Source organism: Montipora foliosa, chromosome 8, assembly GCF_036669935.1.
Source record: "Montipora foliosa isolate CH-2021 chromosome 8, ASM3666993v2, whole genome shotgun sequence".
NCBI lineage: Eukaryota > Metazoa > Cnidaria > Anthozoa > Scleractinia > Acroporidae > Montipora > Montipora foliosa.
This window is the reverse complement of record NC_090876.1, coordinates 28,267,874-28,277,873: the sequence shown is the minus strand read 5'-3', so window position 1 is coordinate 28,277,873 and position 10,000 is coordinate 28,267,874. Positions and strand designations below refer to the sequence as shown.

At 39.5% G+C, this 10,000-nt stretch overlaps 1 protein-coding gene across 1 annotated transcript in view; it reads right to left on the bottom strand.

The window, feature by feature from the left end:
- LOC138012553 (CDK5 regulatory subunit-associated protein 3-like) overlaps positions 1 to 10,000 on the bottom strand; it is a 130,242-nt gene that overhangs the window by 119,246 nt on the left and 996 nt on the right. The window lies entirely within an intron of this gene.

Genomic DNA, 10,000 nt, shown 5'->3' with positions numbered 1-10,000 from the left:
TTGACGCTTAAAGCTGAGAAGATGCGTTTTAGATTACAAGAGTTACCCTTTATTGGTCACATGCTCACTGCAGATGGACTAGCTCCCTGTCCTGAGAAGATCAGAGCAATTCTTGGAATGCCAACCCCAAGTGATGTTCTCTCTTTGCAGCGTTTCTTTGGCATGGTTAATTACGTTTCCAAGTTTGTACCTAAGCTCTCAGACCATATTGAGTTGTTGTGCACCTTGACTGTTAAAGGGACTGACTGGAAATGGCTGCCTGAACATGAAAAGGCCTTTGAGAACCTGAAGTCCCTGTTGACCTCTCCCCCGGTTCTACGCTACTACAATGTTCACCTTCCAGTGGTCCTCCAGTGCGATGCGTCTGGTACTGGGTTAGGTGCAGTGCTTCTCCAAGAAGGCTTACCAGTTATGTACATGTACAGTTCCAGAGCACTAACAGCAACTGAACGCAACTACGCTCAGATAGAGAAGGAACTTCTCGCGATAGTATTTGCTGCTGAGAAATTTGACAAGTACATCCATGCACGGTAATGTCCAAGTCCAAAGTGACCACAAGCCCCTGGAGACAATTTTCTCCAAGCCACTGCACACCGCGCCAAAACGTCTTCAGCGTGTGCTGTTGCGGTTACAACGCTATGACCTCCATGTGTCCTATCTGTGCGGCACTGAGATGCACATTGCAAACATGCTTAGTCGAGTGTAACTTGAAGGGAAACCGAGTGTTTGTGTCTTACAAGGATGTAGAGCCCACAGATGAGTTGTCAGTGTCACCAGAACACCTGGAAGCAATTACATCTGCCACAGCTAGTGATCCAGTGTTGCAAAGCCTTTGTGAGGTTGTTTAAGTATGGTTGGCCTCATGAGTGATCTAGAGATTACGTTAGCAAATGTGCCACCTGCTGTGCACACCGACCCAAACAAAGTCAAGAGCCATTGCTGTCCCACGAAGTACCCAACAGACCATGGAACAAAGTCGCAGTGGATCTGTTTCAATTCAGAAACAAAGATTTTCTCATCACTGTCGATTACTACAGTGGTTTCTATGAAGTCAAACGCATGCAGACAACTCATGCCAGTGCAGTAATTCAAGTCCTGCAGTTCTCAAGTCTCAAGTCTCAAGTCTCAAGTCATGCAGTTCTCAAGTCTCAATTTGCCCACCACGGGATCCCATAGACTGTCATATCAGACAATGGTCCCCAGTATGCCTGTGATGAATTCAAGACCTCTGCAGCTGCTTGGGAGTTCTCATCATCCTAAATCTAACGGTACAGTTGAAGCTGCAGTTAAAGCATGCAAGTCCCTTATAAAGAAGACTGAGGTGTCTAGTGAAGATGTTCAACTCGCTTTATTAGCGGCGCGCAACACTCCGGTGGAAGGACTTGATGCTTCACCAGTACAGCTGTTGTTTGGTCGTCATACCCGTTCCTTGCTGCCACAGCACTGTTCTCTGCTGCAGCCAAGCACGCGTAAGAACATTGCCACTAAGCGTACCAAGATTAAGCACAAGCAAAAGTATTAGTTTATAATTTACAATGGAACTATTAAAGTAGGCATGGCTTCAATTATGATGTTCTGTTTCTGTTTATACTGATTTCAATGTTTCTTATAAATAATGCGTCAAAGTACCAGGATAGCGCGATGTAGCATCACCTCCTAACAGATGATACTTCATATCCTCATTGTAATAAGCTGAGAAATAAGCTTGTGAGTGAGACAAATGCAGAGAAACTTACAGAAAATCACTTATGTCTTACATGACTGTAAAACTATTCAGTCCCCTATCAGGCATCATAATAAAATTGACCATCTACGGGCATCCTTTTATTGTTTGCGTGACTTACATGTATGCCTAAATTGTGGACTTGCTTTGAAACTGGAAGATGTGTACTGACAAAAAATGTGTGTATCACATTTTTAGTGGTTACAACCAAGACATGGACTCTTGTTATAACCAAAGGGTTAACAGAATGAGTTTCTCTTTATGTGAAAGACCCTATCTGTAGTTTCCGTGCCAATAAATGCCACCTTTTAACTGTCAAGCAACATTCAAGCTTATCATGGCATTGAGTCTGTTTAAACTTAACCATGTGAGGGGACAACATACAGCGCCCAAATCTCTGAGTAGTGGTAAGTTTTCCCGCCCGTTTATCGCTCAGAATATCGTCCAAATGTCAGAGTAGTACAAATGTTCCGCTCCATTCTCGCCCATTTATCGTTCAATTTTCATCGCTCCTGTCAGGCAGATTATCGTCACGCTCTGTATCGCTCATAAGCAAAAGTTTTTATGGCCAGAATCACGCCCGCATCTTGCCCAGAATTTTCGTACGGGTCCTTAACAACCTGTTGCATTGTTGCGAATCTTCTGCGGATCTCTAGAACATGACTCACTAGCTTCTTTTCTGACGGCTGTTCCTCTAACCAAGACTCCTTAATAACGGCAAGGGGACCCCTAATTATTCGCCCATAAAGCAATTCAAAGGGGGAATACCCAGTAGACTCATTTGGTACCTCTTTGTAGGCAAATAACAAGAATGGCAGAAATTTATCCCAGTGTTGAACTCGCTGACTCACAAACTTTCTGAGCATTTGCTTTAAGGTGGCTTACTACAGTTTTAATGGATTATAACAGCCCAACTTCTAACTCTTTCGAATAATGTCCCAAGATGTTTTTCATTCTCTATTTACTGTTTGCTTAAATCTTTTGTCATTCTATGTGAAAATTGAACAATTAAACGTAAACAAATGGCCAAAATGAACGACCGAGTACCTAAGGAGAGACTGGGCGCTAGTAGTTTAAATCACGTTTTTCTCAAAATCTACCCGTATGACCCCCCCTCAAAATTTCAGGAATAAGAAATTGGCTCTGATTCAGCATTCACGCAAAGTAAAATAAAAATCTGTAAGGCACATTTTTCGCAAACTAAGAAAACGTGAAATCAAAACTAGCTCAAAATCTACCTTACAGATTTTTATTTTACTTCACATGAATGCTGAATCAGAACCAATTTCTTATTCCTGAAATTTTGAGGGGGGTCATACGGGTATATTTTGAGAAAAAAGTGATTTAAACTACTAGCGCCCAGTCTCTCCTTAGGTACTCGGTCGTTCATTTTGGCCATTTGTTTACGTTTAATTGTTCAATTTTCACATAGAATGGCAAAAGACTTAAGCAAACAGTAAATAGAGAATGAAAAACATCTTGGGACATTTTTCAAAAGAGTTAGAAGTTGGGCTGTTATAATCCATTAAAACTGTAGTAAGCCACCTTAAAGTGCCATTAAACCATTGTACTAAGCCATTAGCCTCAGGGTGATATATAGAAGTTTTGATCTTAGTGATACAGTACAACTGAGACATGAGATTACCGATACAATTGGAGCCCTCATCGGGAATTCCGACTCTAGTAAAGTAATTAATTGGAGCATCAGCGACAGCCTTTGAACTGGCATTTTGAGGGGAATGGCCTCGGGGTAGCGCATAGCATAGTCCACGATTGTCAGAATATATTTATAACCTGTCGTCGTGCGTGGTAGTTCACCTATAATCTTCTTGAACGGCTGTGATTCAATTCTTACAAGCTTTAAAGGTGCCCTCTTGGATTTTAACTTTCTAGACACTAGTTGTCATTGCAGGCAAGTTGCACAATACTTCCGTACATCAAAATGAGATCCAGGCCAGAAGAAGTGTGCTGCTATACAACTTGAGGTTTACGAAGTACCCAAGTGACCTGATAGGGGAATGGTATGTCCCACGCGAAGGATTTCATTTCTGTAAGATTCAGGCACTACAACACGATCTACATATTGTACCTCTCTCCATTGTGCAGTTCCTTGTTGAACTTTCGGTGTAAATTTGGGAGTTCATTGCATAAGTAGTACCCATCATCTTCCTTTGGCGCACTTACACACGCTCCTCTACGTACTTTGACAAGGGTTATGTCAGTTTTCTGATCTGCAATTAGTTGGTTTCTGTTCCGGTCTAGGATATTACTTGGAAAATGGTTTGACTTCTCGGAAACATTTTCTGGTTCATGCATCATATTTTCTTCTTCGTTGTTGTCCTTTCCCTCAAAGAGTATTTGTGTTAAACTCTCTTAACTTACTTTTAATAACAAAATCATTATTTTCATCTAGTAAGTCCCCAAGTCTAAGAATACCTTTTTCTTGCAACGTTTTAAAATATAAGGATTTTCCATCAATGCAAATTAATTTATTGTTCCATAAAATAATGTTTGAAACTGATTCGACTGTGTGAGATATATGAATGGAATCATAATTTGCTGCTGAACACTTAGCAAAGCAATTCAAACATTCTTCATAGAATGTTGGTAACCTTATAGGCAGTTTTTTAATGTCAAAATTACAACATAAAATCATTTTACCTCCAACTGGCTGTAAGTAATTTAATAAAATAGTTTTCCAACTGGCTGCCTGATCATTTGTGAGTTTCTTGCAACAAAGTATTTTCTGAGTTTCAATTACAGTTTCCAAATGCGGAGCTTTGAGTCCCCCATTTTCGATATCATTTATAATCGCAGAACGCTTAACTTTATCTTTGCCTTTCCAGATAAAATCATAAATTATCGTATTCGAATTCTTCAAAAATTCCTTGTCAAAGCATAACAAGCTGGCTCGATAGAGAAAAATTGGGATAATAAACGTTTTGACAATTTGGATTCTGCCAATGATGGTGAGGTCTCGCCATCTCCAAATTCGTAGCTTGTGTTTCATAGCGTTAATTAGTTCCTCAAAATTCAGCTTTTTTTTTAACCGTTTATCGTATGTAAAATGCACTCCAAGTATCTTAACGGATTTTTTAAACACACTATCGCTCTGGAACTTGATACAATTTGATGCTGCAGTTTGGGCACAATTACCTAATAACAACATCTCTGTCTTTTCTTCGTTCAACTTAAGTCCAGAACATTTTCCGAAACGTTCTACAACATCTAAAAATTGTGTCAAAGAATGGTTGTTCCTTACAAACCCAGTCAGATCATCTGCGAATAGTCCAAGTTTAATCTCTTCGTTATCCACCAGAATTCCCTGAATGTCATTATTACCACGTATGCTAATACACAAAATTTCTAAAACCATAATGAAAAGATAGGCTGATAGGGGATCGCCTTGCCTGACTCCCCGCTCGACAGCAAACAACGAGGTCGAGTAGCCATTGTTTAGGACACAACTGGAAATATTATTGTACAAAGTATAAACCCATTGAATAAACGAAGAACCAAAGCCAAATGCAGAATAATTCCCTGAAAGTCTATGCAGATCAATCTTCCATCAATATGACACTTTGAAATCCATAACGTCCTCTATGGTTCTTATAGCATCAAAAGTTGTTCTACCTTTAACATATGCGCATTGATTGTGATGGATTACGTAAGGAAGAACCTTTTCCAATCTTTTGGCAATGGCTTTTGATCCTATTTTTACGTCTACGTTAATCAGCGAGATTGGGCTCCAGTTTGACAAATATCTTTTATCCCTATCCTTCTTCTCGATCAACGTTATAATAGCCTCTTTTTGGGAGTTCGATAGCTCACCGTATTCGTAGGTGAAATTTAAACTGTCAACCACCAAATTTCGTACTGTATTCCAAAAGGCTTTATAAAAGTCAACTGTTAGTCCATCATTGCCTGGTGACTTATTACAGCCAAAAAATTGGAGACACTTAAAACATTCAGGAACAGTCCGCGCTCCTTCACAGGTTTGGACCTGGTCAACACTTAATCTTGGTATCCGGGGGTGATTTAGAAAGCTACATAACAAATCTTCGGACGGAGTGAGGAGATCACTCTTGGAGAGATTGGAGTAATACTTTTCAATTTCCAGTAGTACTTTTTTAGGATCTGTAACCAAAGTCCCCTCATCATTAAAGACCTTGCGCACTGAGCTTTTCGTTTTCCTGTGATTTTCTAAATTTAAGAAGTACTTATTGCTTTTTTCTCCCTTTTCATACCAAGTGGCTTTTGAACAAATTATTGCACCTTTGGCCATCTCTTCGTAGAGGGAGTCATATTCCATTTGCAAAATCTCAATGCGTTCACAGTTAGCATCAGTAGGGTTAGCAGTTTTCCTCACTATTCTTCAAGGACGCTTCAATTTCGGAGATTTTCTCTCGCTTTTCACGTGCCTTCTTTTTACTGTATTTAATTGCTTCTTGCCTAATTCTGTATTTTGTTAGATCCCAGAGAAGTCTTTTATCATCAATGTCTTTAAATTCTACTATTTTCACTGATTACACTTCTTTCCCACTGATCAAGAAAAATTAATGTTGGTGCAACAGGGTTTGTCCGTACAATGAACGGGCTAAAAGACAATCCAAAGGCAATTTTTCCATGACGCCTACCAGCTCGATGTGTTTTCCTTGTTTAGTCATAAACTCGACCCAAGAACTAGAATTTGTTCTCCCGCTGCCGTTAAAACAGTAATTCTATCCCCTGCGAAGACACTATATGTTTTGTGAATCTTTTATTTACCAGTGTTCTTATACAACCAGAATCTACTATCATCTCTTCTGGAAATCCTTCTATTGTTCCCCGGATGTTACTTGATGGCAATTCATAAGGATAAGACTCAAGGGGAGTCATACATAGCAAATAGCCCAGGCCTCTATTACAATTGAATGACATACACTGTATGTCCTTGCTTACCACACTTATAACAAGTAATTTCGGGTCTCGGGCTCTTTCTGTTAGGTTTGGGGACTGTTTTATGTTGTGAACCAGGCTTGTGCCTAGTCTCCGGCAGAAAGGGTTCCTTCTTTGCACAAAATTCTTCTTTTGGGGATTTAGACCCATAACCTTTACCGAAAGATGCATACTTACCAGCAACTAAAGGTCCTTTTCTGGATTACACATGAAAATTCGCCAAATCTCCGAGCTCCTCGACAGTGTTAGGTTTTTGATCTTTGAGCCAGGCCCTAAGTTCTGGACTCGTAGCATCCAAGAGTCCTTCCATAACAAATTGCTCCAAAATCTTTTCAGCATCTCCCGTAGCCCCTGTAACTTCCATCCACCTATCTTCGTGTTCGGTTCCCCCACTGCACAAAGTCCTCATCTGGTAGCTTTTCTGCGGTACGAAACTTAAATCTGTAGTGATCAGCGGTCAACTGATATGCCTTAATAATTCTACTCCTGGTTTCAAAATAATCGTGACATTTTGGGTCCAGAATTTCCAGATAAACAGATTTCGCTTTTTCTGTTAGTTTAGGAACAAGGTTACCCAGCCATTCGCTTTGAGGAAGAGACTCGACCTTGGCAGTCATTTCAAAAATTCTAAAATAATCGTCAATGTTTTCCATCTCTCTCATTTTCTGAATCTTCATAAACACAGGCTTCTTCGAAAATGTTTGCCTTTCCACTTCTCTCATTGAATACTCTTCTTTTTCACATCTTAGAACCCTTAGCCTTTGCTCCTCCCTAATCGACTTCTCTTCTTCTTCAGAAGCTCTTTGTCTCTCATACTCTTGTCTCTCCTTTTCACCTTCTCTTGCAGCATTTTCAGCCTCTCTCTCTTCTAACCTCATTGTTCTTTGCAATTCCAACATCTGGATCTCACCCTCGTGTAACTTAAGTCGCTGCTCAAAACTGAGATTGCTTTCTTGCAGTTCCAAGGACTCATCAAAACACTTTTCTTCTTCTGCAGTGGCCTCTTCACTGGTGGTACGCATTAGCTTATCATGGACTTTAAGTTTACTAGCCAGTGTTTTCACCCCATCCTTACTAGTGAACAAAATATATTTTTTCCTAGCTTCAGCTCTACGGTCTTCTAAAGACCAAGAATTATAGTCCAGACCTTTTGCAGCCATAATACTTATAGGTGCCGCACTCAATTGTGTCTGAGGTGTGTGTGACTCCCACAGGAAAAGTATCCCACTCATGACACGAAAACTATGTGAAAAAAGACAACACATATACACGCCCCTTCCCACAAGCATGAAACTTATAAACAAATATAAGTTAATGATTTTAATTTAACAGAGGAAAAAAAAATGGAAGATCCTAATATTACAAAAAAACAAATAAAACCTAAACTTGCTTAATAGGGTACATAAAACTACATCGTAACCTTACTTAATAAATTTTCTATTCCTTTACAAAACTTGACGATAATACTAAATATACATGTACAAATTACTTTACTCTAATATTTACAGTCAAACAGTTCAGTCATTCAACAAACCAGCAGCAAAACCCTCAACAAGTTCTTTCCCACCTTGGCTCTTCCTTCTCTTCTGGCAATGAATTTCTCCTTTCACACTTTACTGCACCATTGTCACTTTCTTCAAGTTTTCTCTTCTTCTTGCTTATCTCAAGCTTCTTTAATTCTTTACAGGATTTTCCTCATTCGCCGCCACTGACAAAGGGGTTTTGTCATTTATCCTTCTGGCAGCTCCCACTAACGGCTCTTAGCAGTGTTCTCCGTTCTTTTCCCTTTTGCCCTCCAGCTTTCATTCTTCAACTCTTTGCTTTCCTGAATGTCAAGAGACCTTGCGCTACTTTTTCAACCAACGTTTTGCCCTGGTATATATAACCTGGGCCCAACGCCCTGTCGCCTATTCTTGGCTCACAAATTAACACTTAACATGCATTCTTAATTTTCCTACAGAATACAATAGCGTTATAACATAACAATATGACAATATGACATTCCACATAACAATATGATGTTAATTACAAGATATCAAGCGATGTCATTAACACGAAATAATCAATAATTATGAGCTACAATTTGACAACTATGATACAATGATTTGAATAAAAATAGACGAAAAAGACATGCGATAAGGCAATTTTTTTTTCGTGACAGACACCCGTTTTGAATCACACAGAAATCACAACATTAACAATAAGCCCAAGTAAAATGGAAATCCTGAATGATAGCTACATGTAGTAACATTAATCTATTCACACAAGTTTGTTTACATTCCATGAAGTGTGTGAGGCTGAAATGTTTTCAAACGCAGGCAAGGTGCTTGCAACGTCATTGACAACAAAGCTTCTATAAAGATTTTCAAGGTTCAAGCGGGTTTTCAGAGAAGGTGCAGTTCAAGGCCGTTTCTCACAGGCTAACGCCATCAGAAATAAGTGCCGGCAAAGTGAAATTATGCAAATTTCGAAATTGCAGACATGTCAAATTTTCACCACCAGTCAACGGGACGCCAATTGTGGCGGAAAGATTGAATTACATTGTGCGGCTACAAAAATCAAAAATGCATTCTTTTTTACTCTTCTTATTTACGGTATTAAATCTATCATTTTCATATCGCAAATTCTGCGATATGCATCCTTGATCCAGGCGACGTACCTTCTGGTGATGTGTTGGTCACAGTATCCACCAAATGTTTCGAACAAAAAAAAAAGTAAGGATCGAAATTTGGTATCTTGTACTACAAAATGGCTAATTTTTGGTTTCCACAAGGAATGATAATAAATTATTTGCAGGGGGTGTGCGACAAAAATGGAATTTCCGGTGGGGATAGGGGGTCAGTTTTGTGAGCCGATTTTTGGAAAATCCAGAGGGGAGGGGGTCATAGGTAAAATCCCTTCTCTGGAACTACACAATGGTTGCAATGGGTAGCGCTTACGAAAATGCTCGTTGAGGATGAACTCTACTGTTTACAACAATTTGCTATCGGAATGCAATTATCTAAAAATCCCACTCCTCAAAACCTACATGTATGCACGGAAACCTTCACTCTAACAGTTTATTTTTATGATTTTTGATGGATGAGCAGATGAGGCTACATCTCGTTATGATGACCAATTATTTTTTTACCGCAATTAAGGGGCAATTGCAGAATATCCCGCAACACCTCACCACTCTTGTTTCCCCCAGTCAGCATTCGTTGAAGAACGAGTTGGAATACAACAGAGCTTATTCTTATTCCACTGCCATTTTCTCCAAAACAAAGTCGATGACCCCAATTTTTTTTTCATTTTTGGAGTAAGTACTTTATGACCTGACTAATCTAGGCGAGAAATGAA